Here is a 17,929-nt window from a genome sequence, read left to right on the forward strand (position 1 = left end):
ACAAAGCTATCTTGTGTATAGGGAACAATTTAGTTCAGTATTACACTAGGCAGCATTGCAAATTAGTCAATGCTGAGGCTGGTGCTGCTGCAGGTAAATTGCTTTTGATACCTAAACTAGCTTATTTATGGCCAGGCTGCACATCTCTGTACATTTCTTCCTCCGCAGTGAAGATATACTCACAGATAACTTAAAAAGTTACAAAAGATCTGAAGATGATATTAGTAAGGAGTTCAAAGTCACCTATGTCATTAGAGACATTAAAGAAACATACATTTTGCTAAGCAGAATCTGACCCATGATATATCAATAAGAGCCAAGTCTGATCTTAGCTTAGGGTTGTTAGATTGAAGAGAAGTTCATATAGGTGATACTCTGCTTTAACCAGTGCCTGTATTAACCAGTATTAACACAGAGATATGTGTTTTGATAAAAGCCCAGAAAAATATTATCATTTCTTTTCACAGGAGATTTCTTCATTTTAGAATGTGGTTCAGAAGGAAAATTAAACATGTGTGTATTCACTGTAGCATAGAAGTACAATTCCCTGAATCCTTTGGGAACCATCTCTAAGCAAAAGATGGATGATATTTTCTTCTGGTGTTCCCCATTAGGCCACTATGCAAAATAATAACAACAGTAAAAATAAAACTAAAAAAGTTTGTTTGTTTTTTAATAAAATTTATTGAAATTGCCTCTTGAATGAAATACAGTTTTGAGACTGATAAATTCCAAAGAGAAATATTAAATAAAAATTGTCTTTATCTGCTCTTATATAGATAGAACTTTGGAAGAAAAAGATATATTCAGATTCAGGGGCTTCTTTGTGAAGTCAGACAAATTCCAATCAGAAATCTATGTCCTTTTTTTTTTTTTTTTTAAACCTAACAATGTGGAGGACTCCTTACCATTTTTTGTCTTCAAATAAATGTTTAATAGGTTTGTAAAATAATGCACCATAACCAAAGCTGATATTTCTTTAGATTAGTCTGTTTTGTTATACAGGAGACCAACATTGTTTCATTTTGATTGTTATTTTTGGTAAGTCACTGTAATTTTCCCTTTAATTTTCCTCCTGCCTGAAGGTTTAAAATTCAGATAAAATTTTAAAAGATAACTTCCAAAATAATTGAATTAACTTGAGAGGTTTTTACAAAAAATCAATTTATTTCAAGACAATTTTTACATCAGATTTTTTTTTCAATGGAAAATATTCAATTCTCTATCATAAGTTCTGAAAATGGAATATTTTATGTAACCTTACTTGTGTCTGTCACTGCTATTTCTTCTATAGGAAACTGAATAACAGTAAGCTGAAAACAGATGTACATTTTCAGTGACCATTTTGTTATGTGTTGTGTAAAAAGAAGATTTTTCCACTGAAATCAAGGAGAGCTGAAGCAAGACCTCAGTCTATCTATATTTCCAATATATAGATGAAAATGGGAAATTTGCAGTTTAATTTTTTTCAGATGTTAAAATTAAAATTGTAATGAACTTTTCAATCACAGTTCAATCACAACTGATCCCATCTGAAAGTGAATAAAGAAATTTCAAACCCCTTCACATGTATGTAATGTGGCACCTCTGAAGCATACGAGTGGAACTGGCATGAAAACCTACTCTGGCACCGAAAGAAGACTAATAGAGAGTTCTTCCTCTCTCCCTCTGAGATCTTGAATATTTCCTCTGTAGCTGATGTCTTTTAAAGCCTCAACATTGAAGATTCATTATAGGTATATGAGCACCAAGGCAGACTTCTTAATAGCTATCACATCAAAACACAACAGAAATGTACTCAACTGCTACTGTTGTTGGGAGATATTGTCTTCTGGGGGCATTCTCTCAGATGATTACAGGAGTCTAGCACAATTATTATTCCAATATATATGTCCGACTTGTAGAGACAAACTAGTTTTTTGAGCCCCTGTAAGTGAAGAATATGTCCAAGATAAGACAATCCATTCTCTTCAAAGATGATTTGTTACAAATCTGCTTTTTGATGATGCTTAATGATGGCAAGGATGTGCTTAGAGATAAATAGGGTATCTACTTTGGAATATTTAAACATATTTCTAGAAATTTTTGCCTGCTGTCCTGGGTTTTTTTTTGGTCATTTATTTATTTATTTTATTTATTTATTCTCTGTGATCTGGATATTGATAAAGGCATTACCATTGTTGTTGAAACCAGGGGTCTCATAGAAAAAGCAAACTCTTGAGCTCCAACAGTAGAAATTTATTCACATTCTTCCTCAACAGCCTTGTTTCTTACATCAAAACATTATATTATAAATAGATTAAAAAAGGGTATATCACTCAAAAATTCTGCCAGTCAAAAAAAAAAAAAAAAAGTTGTGGGGTCTGATTTCTTCTTTGGGGAACAGTGTTGCTGAAAGGGGAAGAAAACAGAGAAGTAAAAAAGAAAAAGCCCTCTGCCTGATGCTATAGTGCATCAGTGTTTACTCTAAAAGAGAGACTCTAAACGAAGTTTGAGATTTCACTTGACTTTCTAGATAAGCCAACTACAGATCTGAGTTCCTACAGGTTACCATAAAAGTATAAATCCCACTAAGGAATTCATACAGAGTAATACAGAGAAAAACTGAAGATGTGAATAAAACATAAAATAGAGTATTGCAGTAAACTCATAGCTTGATTTCAAAATAAAGTTAGACTTTTTACTATTTATCTATTTTATTTCATGGGAGATTTTCTATTTTTGTAGTGCTACTCATCACCAGCATACATTATAGTCCACTTACAATGACTTTGTACTACTACTTGTTCAGTTAAACACATGGTAGGTAGATACCCCGTGTGAAAGTAGCTGAATACTCTTCGCTATAGCCCAAAACATTTTGAAAGAAAATAAATGGTCCACAGTGGTGTCACAGTACACATTTAAGATACAGTTGGAGTTTAGTTCCAAATCACTGTATGTTTAAAATGTATGTGAAAGCATATTTTATTTCCTTAACTATTGCTTACAGATTATGCATATATAAAGACTGCTAGAGTAGAAATGTGTTTTAGTCAGGGGAGAAGACAGTGTGCTTTTCAAAAACAGTATTGTGTAGTGTTTGCTATTTTCATGTGTTATTTTCTCAGAATCGGTGGGCAAATAGAGATGTTTTCAGGGTTGGAGTTTTTTTGTTTGTTTGGTTGGTTGGGTTTTTTTGGAATGGTTTCATTTCTAAATTATGCAAGGGTTTGAAGAAACAGAAGATTTCAATTTTTGTTTGGGTTCTAGGCCAAAAATCTCCAGCTCTGAATCCAAACTCAACTAATTTACTCATGGCTGCAAGAAAGAGAAGGGTTTGGATGTTGTAATGTAATCATCTCGTTGCAAGAGGAATATGTGACAAGCGAGAAAAGCTAAAAAAACAGCACTTTAATGCAAACTTGCAAACAGGCAAAACCATCAAACCCTGTCAAACATTTACATTTACATTACACAATTGCTAGGAAATTGCTGTCATATTTTTCATATACCGCAATATATCCGCTAATACAGCATACGTATTTCATATTATATACACTGATGGGGACAGTGCTGACCTGTAATTTCGACTCCTTGTATCAAAGAACAAGCCTGCCCTTTTTAAAGGGTTCAGATTTGCTGCTTTCTCCAAGGATCCAAACTGCCAAGAAGATGTGTACTGCCCATCTCACCAAAAGGCAGAGTACCTATACGAGCTTCCCTTAAATCTCACAACCCCAAACTAAAATCAAACTTGGTTCTTATTGATATATCATGGATTAGATTCTGCTCAGTGAAATGTATGTTTCTTTAATGTTTCTAATGACATAGGTGACTAAATTCCCATTACACTCAGTAGAGATGTAGGCTTAGTTTAGTTGTCCTAAAGAGCAACTGAATAGACATTTAGTGTTAGATATTTTCTTTTTATACAGCCTGGCCTCCTCAAACACAAGCATCTGCTTTAGATTCTGTGTAGTATCTTTAATGGCAATAAACACTTTATATGAACAAATTGAACTGAATAGACACCTGAATTTGGTGAGTGGAATACTGCTGAGTGGATTCCTAGTCTCCCTTGACTATATTAACTAAATCTTCATTGACTGTAATGGTAGCTTAAACTTCTAGCTCACATGTACAAATCCATATTGTAGACACCAGTGCTAAGGAGATCTGGACCCCACTTCATGTATGGATTATAGGCAATATATGCAGAAAGTTAAACATCAAGGTCTCAGCTGCCTAAACAAAGTTGTCTAACATCACTCAGATGTCCTAGGATAACATCACCTCCAGCTGGCAGTCCAGAAAATCATGGATCTATCCTAGCTGCTGTATCGTATTTGCCAGCCACACACAGATGTCTTGGATACCCTTAAGCATATCAAATTATCTATTTAATCAACTGAATTGAACTTGAAGAATTAGAAAGCATTTTGTCAAAAGCAATAGTTATGATAATGTATTACTTAGGAAGTTACATCTTTGTGTTTGAAACAGACTCAGAACAAGGGAAAGTCTGGAGTGTGCCTTTTAAGGTAGTTATCTAAAATGTTCTTGGGAAAGGGAAGGAGCAGAAAATAGTCTAGCATTACCATAAGGTAGTCTATTACCTAAAAACAAACAATCAAGAAAGACCTTTTTTTTTTTTTTTTTTTTTATGGAGTAATTGAAAAAGCTGCATCTTTTCCCCTTAGAGAAGGAGAGGGACATTCAGCACATCTGTTTTTCTTACGAAGCATCTTTAAACACATGAACAGAAATGTTTTAGTCTAAGAAATTTCCAAATTTCCAAACTTGCTTGTTTGTAAACTGGTCCTAGGAAAAAATCAAAGAGATACTATGCAAAATAACAAGTTAGATGAGATGTGGGTTCCAATGTAGTTTCAACAATAGTCATTGATTATAATTTTAACAAACTGTCCATTGGCTTATCACTTGTTACTCTGTCCCATGACTGAAATATTTTTAAAGATTTTTTTTTTGTCAGTAAAATGTACTTAATGATAAACCTGAGTATGAGAGACTACCATCATTGCTTTGAGTGTGAGAAAGATATATGAGTGCAAACTTAATTCTGATGTAGTCTAATCACCAACTTCTTATGAAGTTTGCAGGAGTCGAAGGGGAAACCATATTTCCCTTCAAAATATTTAAAACTCGATTGGATGTCACACTAAGCATGATCTAAACTGGCCCTGTTTGGAGCAGGAGTCTGAACCAGGTGACCTCCTTACATCTCTTCCAAACTATACGATTTTATGGTTCTATGATGATAACTCAGAATTGTTTGACAAATTGCTAGGTTGCAGATATACACATCTTGACAAGCTTTAACCTGAGCCTTTTTTAGAAGCAGGAATTTTGAAGGCAGAGATATTGGCCTGAAGATGGGTCCTGATGACTCACTACATCCTCATATAAATAAATATTCCATTGATGACATTTGTTTTTAGCTATTTGTCTTTCCAAGTTTACATCATAAGTGTGATAATCTTCAGCAGAAATTGATTTCGGGGTCTGCAGAGCTAAAAATGTGAGTTTCTGCAGCTCTAGCTCTTGAATAGGAGCAATTGGAAGTTCAGACTTATCTGATGTCCTGCCATGGGAGCAGTGCACAATCAATACTGAATTAAGTGATTAGCATCGACAAAGAGTTACTACAGAGATGACGATATTCTCAAATAGGATATCTATCTAGACACTTATGTTAATCATTATTAAGCTGGATTATCTTTTGCTGTAATCAGTCCTACCTCATAACTCTAGTGACACAGCCTATTTGAGAGCCAAGAATTGCTGACCATATATATTCATAAGATCACCTAAACTTTGTAAAATATATCCATTTTCTTTTGCACCTAGTTCAGTAGACACGTCCCTTTCCCAGCCAAAATAGTGGTTTTGAACACGAGGGATTAAGAGACGCAGGGACATTTTAACATATATCTCTTAAAAAGATGGTAAGGGCCTTGGGATATTAATACAGAAATATATGAAAACTTAATTTCTAAACGTGCAGAGCAATAAAAACAAAGTCTGTCCAAACTCCCTTTATTAATAATTTTAAAAAGTATGTATATGCGAAGTGCTTTTTAAGTAATGAGTGTTGGTCATAAATATTTAACAGTTTTGCTTATGAAATAGGCTCTAAATTATGTCCAAATGTTGACAAGAATGCCTTATACTTGACAGAACAATGAAGCCCATAAATATTTCAAAACTGTGTGTCTGACAGGTGAAAGCTGAGAAGACACGTGCTGCTCTTTGTTTTAGCCTGACACTGCAACCTTCAGGTCTGTGCTTTCTGAGCTTAACAGGAACAAAGAGCTTTCTTTCCAAAACCAATATTACAGCAGATAGAAGATTCCCTTTGGAGTTTGTTATCAGGCAACTACAAGTTGCAGCATCAAAACCATGGGGCAAGAAATTCAGAGCACATGAGCAGTGGCTCAATCCATCCTCGTGCTGAGTGTCTTCTGCGTGTCACATATCTTTATCTGGAGTAAAGTTCATAGGAAGTTCACAGAATGTTGACTTCCCATTCCCTTCAAGTGTGAATTAACTGATTGCCCTCAGGAGGTGCTCAGCATCTGTTGCAACAATGTCTTAAAGAATTGCTTTCCAGGAAAAAAATAAAAATAAAAATAAGGATTCTAATACAGCAGGAGATAACTGGTAACATTACAATTATAATTAGAACAACTACCAATGGAGGAAAAAGTGTAATCACTTACAGATAAATTCTGTATTTAACTCTTAATGATGCAATTTAAATAATTGAATGCTTTATAATGTTAACACAGGTTCTGTCTTCCTTTTATTATTACTATTTTATTATTATTTATTATTATTATTTTAAGTAAAGGACAGATAAGTAGGAGAAAGGACTATGATCTAGTTGAACAGAGAGAAAAAGTAGAATTCTTCCTCCAGTAGAGGAATTCTGCACTGAGGCTTTCTACTAGTTCATGTAGTGACTTTGGGAAAGATCTGCTCTTCCACTCCCTTCTGAAACCTTTTTTCTCTAAATAAGTGAGAAACTGCTCCTGGAACAGCTCTCTGTGACCTGTGAAACCTCCATGCCCATTGTAGTGTGACTGAGGTGGCACCATAAATGGACAAGGTTTTAGTAATGCTAGGGAAAAATTTTACATGGAGGAATCAATAATAAAGTGCAAAGTAAGAGTGATGTATTTATCTCAGGAGAGACACTCAAAGGTTTCACAGGGTTTTGAATGCTTCAATTCAGAGAGAATATCTCAGTTTTACTGTAGTCAATGATCCCCTCTGTCACTTTGCCAATAAAGCCAGGATTTCACCCAAGGAGTATGGAACAGCTAGAATATTCAGCGTGTTCTGCCAAAAGGTTGTTTTCAAAGACTTCAACTTCCTTTTCTTTCTCTCTCTAATGGATCTCACAGAGCCTACAGCAGATATTTGGGTGTAAAAGCTTTTTAAAAAATGTTCCTTTCCCTTATGAAAATATGAGCTTTAACATTTTTATGAAAGACCTGTAGGGCTTCCACCTCTTTTCACCTGGGCCTCCCACTACCAGAAAGTAGTTCTTTGATCTTCACATTTCCCTTTACTGCATTGTAATGAGTTTTTGGAAGCATTTTTATCCCCCTCCTCTCCTCCCCTTTCCATCTGAACTGAAAGTTTTATTAGCCCTTCCTTTATAACCCTCTTTTCAGAAGTACTTTACATGTCTTAGCCAAATGAATCTCCTGCAGCCTACAGATGACAATAATATCGAGAAGACTCCAATTCCACAGTACTTCTTGCTGTCATAAGAGTGGATCCAGCTAGTATCCTCTACTGAAAAGCAAGACTCTGAATGAAATCAAATTTGTGCTGTCTTGTAAGGCTGAAGGAATAGTGCATATGCAGCTGTTCTATTACTTTAGAGCTATTACAGCTTCATCTCTTACATACTGGAAATTTGGAAGTCATACTGACCACAGAAAATGTTTACTTTGTTTACTTTGTTTACTTTCTTTGAATCATGACCTACTTTCCAAAGGTATAGGTAAGACATTAATACCTAACCAGGAACAGGTACTGTTTGACAATTATAGTAAGCTGATAAAAATTATAGGTGTGAACACAGTATTAAGAAAGCAGATGGCAGAGAGGGTGATGTATGAGCCTGCGACAGCTGCATATCTATCTCAGTGTGTAGTTCCAGCATGGTATTTGGTAGAACTCACTGACTTTTCCCAATAAACTTGTCTATAATCTGCTGACGCATCAGTGAGTTACTCTAGAACTGTGGCATAACCTTGCTGAAAGCTATCACAAGCAGCGACATTACAAGATGAAAAATACTTCAAATTTACCACCATACCTGACAAAGTGAGAGCAGTACATCATAAATGCAAATATCACGAAGCTAACAATATGAATTGATCAAAATGTTAGGGTGTGATCTCCATCACTCTACCTATATATTTTTTCTATTGCATTCAGGCTATTCATCAGCACCAAAACTTAGCACATGGGCTCTGTTCAGAAAGGCAGGGGGAAAAGATCTCTTTCAGATTGGATAATCATATCTGAGTCATTCCAAATAGCTTCTGAAGTTGAAGAGCTCATGCCTCTGTGGGGAAGTGTCTGATGAGTTCACCAATCTCTTTCTAATACAATTCTACTCAGACCTTTGGAAAAATACACAGTGAGGCTGTGTGTGCCTCCACAGTAAAATTGTTCCCTTGCGAACTACCAGTTGTCTTCTACACCTAGGAATGTAGTCAGAATTGTCCAATAAGTCTGAAGTTCAGTCACAAATATATGTGCCCTAATCTTCTTCTATTTGCTAAAGATTTTTAAATGAGCTACTACTGATATCAGGAATACTGTGGCAAATATGAAGTTGGTGTCTGTGCCATATTGGTCAGTATTTTTACAATCATTCCTCGCTTAGAAAGAGGGCACTGTCTTACCTTGTATTTTATACATTGATACATGATATGATATTTCCATTCTTCATGCTGAACTGAATTTTTTTTTTTTTTTTTAGATGGAGAAATGTTTATTTAGGCAGTTTTCACTGAAAATTTAAACTTGTGATTTTGACATATTTTCATAGAAAATCTAGACTACTTTCAGCCTAAGATTGCAATATTTTTTCACTATGCCTATATATGAAAAATAATTTAAAAAAAGTAGACACAGTGAGTATTTTATTATGTTGTTAAGATTATTCGCTGGTTATGAATTTGAATCTGCAGATAATGACAATCCTGTAAGGTAGTTTGTTATTGTTGTTTTAGTGTGTGTAAATCTCTAAACTTCTGAGAAGATCAGGCTGAAGAATTGACCTTTTATATTTCTTAGACTGTATGTTAACAGTCCTGTATTTTTCTAGGAAATTAAAAAAACACACAGCTTCACGGTCATTGTAACCTTAAACATCACTATGTTGTTCCACAATAAGACTTTGTTTAAACACACAGTGCATTTTCAAAGATAGCATCTTCTGCCTTGTTTTGCATTGCATGCATAATTAACTAGCTAGATAATTCAAAACTCATAGCAAATTGGTGTATTATGTAAAAAAAAAAAAAAACTAATCAAGCAAAATGCAAGAACTATTATAGTTTTCCCCAATTTTCTTACATTTCTATAATAAATTATGAAAAATGTATTAACATATGCAAAGTTTATAGCACATGTTGGAACAAAACAATATTTTATTGTAATGTTGAAGCCATTATTATTATTTATTTCTCTTATTTTCCAGTCTTCTTTCCACATTATCTGAGTTTTAATTTCCGATCTCAGTTTTTCCCTTCTTCTGCACTGATTAGATTTTACGCGTTCCATCTATTCTTGTATCTCTTGCACTGAGCTCGCTTTTGAAGTTCTCAGCATCCTTTTTCATTCCTTTTCATGCTGTATAACATTCAAAATGAAGTGTCCAATAATCACTGGATACCAATGTTACAGTGATGGCTAATATTGACACAGAAAAAAGATTCTGAGATAACTCATTCAGAAATAGAACCAACAACCCTAGATTTCTATTTATGTATACACTATTAAAAAATTTGTCATTACATTTCTCACATACTTGCACAGAATCACTAGAAAATAACTCAGTTTTCCATAGTAGTGTACAGATCAATTCCTAGATCCCAGTGAAATATGAAAATAGAAATTGTTTCTGAATGAGTATTTTTATATGTCAAGATAATTTTCCTCATAAGAAACAAACTTACGAAAGCCGACTATATTATCTGTCTTACACACTGTGACACACCACCAGAGGGGCATCCGGGATTCTTTCGGATTCTGTGTTAGTTGAACTGAACTTGAGACATCATCATTTGTCAAGTGTGAGAATTAGAGCTAAGCTGTTCTAGCCATATGATGGACACTGGACAACACTAAACAATTAACACCAGACAATCTACAAGTATAACAAATCTAAAAAGTATAGTAAAGAACTAGAAATAAAACAGAACTAAAAATAGAATACACATATCAGAGCTCTATGGTTAAGCCACGGATGCACAGTACAATGACTACTCTTGCCATTTTCTTGTCCTTATGGGCCACCCCTCTGCTGTAATTTTCCCCAGAGTGTTCTCACAACGCTCAAGCTGCACCAAGATGTTTCATGTTCTCCCTGGTAGTGAGCATCAGGGGCGTCCCTGCTGATTGGTGGGTTGTTGGGTCCGCAGGCCAGCTGATGGTAAGTCCGAGTCCACACCAGAGGTATTTGGCTTATTTTCTTTTATCCTTCCTGGGTTTAGTTCATTATCCAATCGATCAATGCCAGACCATACTTGCACAATAGAACAGATGGCCTCAGCTGATAACAGTATGGATACCAACAGGATGCTCAACAGTATGGTCAACAGATAACAGTATGCATAGTCAACAGATAACAGTACGGATGTGCAACAAATAACCCAGTGCAAAATTTTACAGTACAGAAATGCTTGCAGTGCAGCTCTGCAATGTAACTTCTCTTTTGCTGACTAGGTTCGCTCAGCACTCATGGGGTCCTTGGAGGGCTACAGCAACCCCACAGTGTAGTGACTCTGGCCGTGGTGCACCCAGGGTTCCTGAACTCTTGGGGAGCACCCTAGAGAAAACCCCTCTTCTATGGGCTGCACCCACGCCTGCCTGTATGGCACCTATCATACACTGATCTTCTTTTATATGGCTAAAGCTCTAGTTTATTTACTCCTATTTTCTTCCATTTTGAACACATACTCTTATATGTGGCTTTTTTTTTTTTTTAACTCTGAATTACTCTTACCTTGATTGTATCCTTTCCTTTTGAACACAGATTAAGTGTGTGGTGTTGCTCATCTAGAACTGCTTGCTCTTACACTGCAGGTCTTGATTATTGCAAGTCAGCTTTGCTTTGCTGTATTTAGCCATGCTACTACCATTCAGATAGTAGAGACTCTTTGGAGTCTTGCCTCTATTGTTAGGGGAGAGGAAAGGAAAATACTGATTCTTCAGCCAATGACTTTTAATTTCTGATGCACCAGATCCTTCAGGGCCCATGAACCGCACAAGAGATTCACAGAAGATAACTAAGATATATTTCTGTTCATCCCTTAGAAAACTTTAGTGTATTACAGATGGCAAGAAATTGAAAATTGCCTAGAATGACAGACCTAATCAACTGTAGTATTATCAAGTGTTATATAAAGGTAATTATTTATTTATTTATTTATTTATGCATAGTCAAAGTCCTATTTGTTATAAAACAGAAAGCCGGACATTTTATTATTATTTTGGCTTGGTTGGTTGGTTTCTATATTAATAGCTTAATTATAATGTTGAAATGCAAGCATTAGTAATTAATACGTCAAATATTTGCACTCACTATATTTTAATGACTCACAGTGAAAGTTTTTTGTCATGATTTTTGAGTTAAGTCAAAAATCATGACAAAAAACTTTCACTGTGAATTTATTAATTTTGAAGCTATGGCAGTTTACAACATGAAATCACAATTAGCTATTAATATTTTTGCATAGGAAAGAAGATGCATTATTGACACAAAGAAGGGCACCTTTTAAATATTAATTTTTGTATTTTATTTTCATGACAGTATACGTCTAAATTTTGTTTCACCTACCAAACATCAGCTTCAAATATCATAACCAGTAAACTGCATTAAAAAATAAACTAGGTTTATTTATTGCAAGAGGAGGAGGCCCATTTTATCTGATAGATCATCAAGGGAAGAAAGACATTCTGTGTAATCAGTTGAAAGCCAGATATTTGATTTCTTAAATGATAGATATGAAATGTTTTGTTGCTGTTCGTTTTTGAGTTCTCAGATCTTAAAACTCATTTTTTTTCACTAGAGTCTGCCCTAACTATAGAATAGAGTCACCATTCAAACTCAGTGGGAAATGAGGAAAATATAAATAATAACAATAATAATATCAATTTAAAATAATGTGACAAAACATTTTTAGTTTTTTACCTATTTAGAAATACTATATGCACTCGTTGCTTTTGTAAGTAAAGTATATAAGTGCAAGAAATATTCAAACTCATCTTTGTCTTCACACGACTATCAAGACAGTTTGTATATAAGCAAGTAATCTGTCTAGCTGTTGAGAATGCAACATGATATTTTTGCTTTTGCATGGCAAAATTACTGTTACTGCTATATAAAAGATTTATTACTCAAGGTGTTTTTATTAACAGTAAAAAAAAAAAAAAAGTCCTGTTGATATACCCACTAATCTTTCAGCATTTATGATTACTGGTCAGGATAATTTTATTTGCATCAAAGACTCTACTATATTACCTACTTTCTAGGTAAAGTTAATGTTGCTATGGAAATCTAACTTTGATTTTCTCTATTTCCTTTAAGGCTTCAAAATCTTTAACTTAATCCTCTACTCTGTAGTTGGTGGCTTTTTTTTTTTTTTTTTGCATTTGATCTACCGTACACTTTTCCCTCTTTCTGATGCCTCCATATGACTTCATTCAATTGTTCCTGTAACTTCAGAAAGTAACATTATGAAAGCAGGATGTATAATCCAGTTGACTATTCTCAATGGACGTTTTGATACTCCTTCCTATTTCTTCTGCTTCCATTTTTCCAGCTTACATGCTGATGATGCATTAGTGTTCTTTCCAGACTTTTTAACTTTCAGCTTTTGAAATTAAAAATAGAGAAAGCAATGCTTAGCATGGCACAGGAAGGCTTAAGCTGCTGAAAATAAGAATTGTCTTGCATTTGGGTCCATTGCATTAAGCCAGCCAGGGAGACCACAACACTCTTTGTGTAGGAGGATAATTGCTTTCTGTGAATAGAATTCTGTTCTCCAATTTTCCCGGGAAACACTAAGTCATATTACAGAAATTCTACTTGACATCACTTAATATAAATGTTTTATTAAGCTATTTCTCTAGTAGGATAGTTCAGAGTACCTGCACATTTTCATATCAGAAATCCTCATTTGCTAATCCGAATTGTCTCATTGCTTCCTGGTGCTTTATCATCTGTTTTGTCTTGGTTTATGTTTAGCTAGTAATCTGTCTGGAGTCATGGAACCTTTGGTTTTATATTTTTATAGCTTCTAAAAAAATAGCTCTCTCGTTCATTACAATGGCTCCTAACAGCTATCATTGCACTCCTACTAATATTCTTCTTCCTCCTCACACTGCTAATTTTCAGACCAGAACCATTTGTTTCATCTAGTGTGACATCCTGCACATCTCAGACAATAAAATGCCAGTGTGTACTTCTTGCACTAACCCAGTTATTATTACTTAGATGTTGTGGAGAATTCATCTTTGGTATTTGCTTACAAGATTCATTCCTTTATGCTGCTGTTTCAAAGTAGGCGAAATTCCTGAACTGCATCCCAAAGTAACAAATTTATTTCTACCAGTATCTACCAGTAGATATGGTTATTTCAGTGACTACATGCAGTACAGTAGCACAAACAGACTAACTGTATTAAGACATCTGTTCTGGATTATTGCCCTCACCCCCGCCCCCAAAAGAAAGGGATAAGGTCCTAAGTCACATCACCTAATGTTAGGTAACCAGTAAGCACAGTTAGGTACCTGGTAAGTAAAATAAGAATGTAGTTGTAGATTCCCATTACAGTCAAAGGGTACAGATAGATATATTCTTAACAAGACAATACAGATCTTATGTGGACTGTAAAGTTCTCTCAAGAAGCCAAATGCTCTTCACTGTCTCGATATGAAGTGTACAGATTGATTAGCCTTCTAAACCAGATATTTCAGTCAGGTATTGAAGTTAGGTGGGATGAATCTCACCCTAAATAGATATTTTTTCTAAATGAACAATATACATTTGCCAAATTAGCCCCACCTCTGCCCAACATTTTTTAAAGTTGTTTTCTGTATTATATTTATTTTCAGAAGTAATGATGACTGCTTTGGTACTGATGCATTGTTGAAAGGAGGTATAAAATACTCTTTCCCACTACCCCTTCCACACCTGATCCCCTCCTCCCCTGAGATACAGTAGCCTAGAAGTTTCTGGACATAGGTAGGAGACAACATTATTTATCAAGTAGGAAAAAAGAACCTATAATCAGAACACTTCACAGACTCTTACAGTGCTTTTGAAGTTTGCAGGCTAACAGCAGCTTGAATGTTAGCAAGACCAACAGTGAACAAAGAAAATGTTGGAAGAACACATTAGCAAATATAAAAGGAACAATTATAATAAATAACTCACCTCATGCCAAATAGTGTAATGAATGCAATTTTGGATCAGGTGTTTGTACCATTCAGATAATATAATGAATCATGAGCAGGTATGATTTTTTCTTGTTTCTTAAAATAGTATGAAAACTGGGATTAAAATTTTCAAAAAATACCAAAGTGTTTAGGTGTTGAGGTCTCATACAGAAATGTGATACAGGCACCTAGCAAAACCTCATTAGCTCAGTCTGATTTAATGCCTAGTGATCAGGTTCTTAAAGATAGCAAGTTCTATACCCACAGGAGCTGCAGTTACACTCTGTACTTATGTTCCAAAAACAAGGTTAATGCGAGTATCTTGAGAAGATTAATTCTTTCGTCCAAGGTAGACATCCAAACTTAGTTTATATAGCTCTCCCAGTAACTACAGTAAGTGTTATTGCTTCAGCTCTCATAAGGCAGATATCTGACTTGTCTGTTTATGCAACGGCAGGCTCTTTAGATAATTTGGCCTTCAACAGCAACAGTTCAGCTCTCGGACACCATCTCTTTTGACTGTGAGATGATTACAGGGCCAAGCACATGCTCGGGCCCCGAATATCCCAACTCCTTTATCTGAACATCCAGTCCATCAGAATTTTCTTTTCTCTTATCAAAAAGAACAAAAGTCACCTTATTCCCCCAAAATATCACACATGCAACTCTAAAGGCAAAAAAAGGGTTCTAGACAGTGTTCCTGTGGGATAACTTTTCTAATCCAAGGAGAACCCTTCAAAGAATTTCATGCCAGGCATACTACCTATCCTTTGAAAACCAATCACTTCTACAGTTAGCTCTGGAGGAGAGCTAACACTGGAGAAGAGCTAACACCCACTGCAGAACTCAAGGCCAGTATTGACACACTACGGAGCTTTCTCCAGAGAAACATGTTGACACTTCCTAACCAATTTTCTCTGACAGGGACATGGGTGAAGGAAACAAGTGGTAGGGCAAGGAAGAGGCAAGAGGTAAAAGTTTCTGATGTAACTGGACCAGGTTGTCTCCATTCTTTAAAATAGAAATTAGGGAAAGCGCATGTGGATCAGGAACACTGCCAGAGGTCTCCCTAAATAGCCTCTTCAAACACATCAAGGGTGTTCTGCTCTTTATAGGCTAGATACTGAGTGTTTATTTTCTTACACTTTTCTAGTGTTCTGTTTACTCAGCCACTTATAAAAGGAAAATATAGGTATCCCCTTGACAAAGGAAGGTCAGGGCAAGCACTGACAACTGATCTGCTCAACACACATAATATGATTACAAGAAAGATGATGCAAACAGTATATTGCACAAATATCAGAAAGAAATCAAGATCAATACTGAAAACTTGCTTTGTCAAGACAACTAGCTCTCTCATTAATTTTAGGTGAAGCATTCCCTCATCTGTGCAAAACAGCAAGAATCCAGAAGGCCTAGAGAACCAGGTTTTCTAAACTCGACTTCTATTTATCCTGTGAATTCTGGACTCCACTGCTGTATCTTCCAGAGCTGCTAGATCTACACAGCCACTCTGAACTTTTGCTCAAAGATTCTTGATATCAACGAAGTTACACACTTCCTTCAGCTCCTTTCTCTAGGTGCTTTTTTTCTGTCTGCATTTCTTCTTCCTGTTCAATTCTTCCTCCTCTTCCCAAGCCCTAATATTACAGCAGTTTTTACTCCAGACCACCTTATATACTTTAAAAACAGGTTGAAGAGGATGCAATATACCCTGAAGGTGATATTTACCCTCTCTGGGACACACCGTACAGTTCTCCAAAGTGGTGCACTGTGCAACAGAATATTGAGGATACCAAAAGCCTACTCCACCATGAAAAGGGCCTGGCATATATAACTATATATGGCTCTACAGTACTGATGTGTGATTATATGGAGCAGTAATCTGGAGCTGATAGAAATGAGTTTCTGCAAAAATAAAAACAGAAAGGAGAAAAGGAAAAGTTTTTATGGTTAGAATCCACTGTGTTTCTAAGTTCAGGTTGTTGTGGTACCGTGTTGCCTGTGAAACTTGTTCTTGTTGCCTGGATTGAGTGGGAATTTCATTTATGGTTTGACAACACACTTGGTGAATGACGAGTTGTTTCCCTATCATCCATGATTAAGCGGTATCTGAGGAAGATTTGAAATTATTGTATGCACAGATATTTATTTATGGGAGCAGGTCACTCAGAAAAACTGAATCTTGAAATCTTATGGTAGAATATCAATGACTACTCCATGAGGCTCATGGGTATTGTATCCTGTTTAATGCTGCAAGAAAAACTGGAAAACTGGGTAAGAGCTATGGTTTGCAATGGTCCTTTTCCTAAACCAGAGTTTCACATGGAATTCAATGGAGTGGTCTACCTATTTCTTTGCTACATCTATGAACTTAAGCAGGATCTGGGGTGTCATCTGCTAATTACTGCCATTCAACAATCTAGATATATACTGAGAAGAGTTGGCTACCACAACACTCCACTGAATGCTCATTTACACCTGTGATCTGTTCTCACATAAGTGTACGCTAGTAGACACAGCAAGACATGCTACAGAGTAGGTTTGTCCAAATTTTGGCAGAATTGCAGGAATACTGATAGGGTTATCCCACAGCCAACATAGTCAAGCAATGAAGATTGTTGACCACATTAGCCCTGAAAATTTCTAAGAGGTACTCAATTTAACAGTAGACACATTCTATGATGTGTCTATGCCATCATTAAGGAGTTACTACATTTGTTTTTTTTCCTAAGCACAACCTACCTTTGGAAGTGCCTGCATTTCTCCCTGCAGAACCTTAACTGTCTAAACATACAATAGTCTAAGCCAACTGGTTCCTGATGCTGCTAAATGTCTGGTCAACTTTGTATGTAGACCTATCGAAGAGAACTCTAAATTAAAGCCTCCCTCTATTTTGCCAGCTAGGCCTAAGGGAGAGGATGATTGGAAATAAGTTTGTTGGTTTCTGGATATCTCTTATCCCAGACATTGACACACTCAGGCTTGAATTTTTGCTCTACTTTGTGGAAATAAAGACTTAGAAAAGTGAAGTACCGGTTTCAAATCTTTGCTCCTTCTGCTCCTTGTAATTAAAGAGCTAAATGATTCTTATTTGTGTGTGCATAAAAGTGTGAGTGAAGAAAACATCTGTTCTCGGAGAATCCATAGTGAGAGCTGTAGGCAGTACGTTCCTGATAGAGTGTTAATATTCAATTGCTTTAAAGCATTCTCATTGACAATATCAATTTAGATG

The sequence above is a fragment of the Apteryx mantelli genome, chromosome 1 (assembly GCF_036417845.1).
Source record: "Apteryx mantelli isolate bAptMan1 chromosome 1, bAptMan1.hap1, whole genome shotgun sequence".
NCBI lineage: Eukaryota > Metazoa > Chordata > Aves > Apterygiformes > Apterygidae > Apteryx > Apteryx mantelli.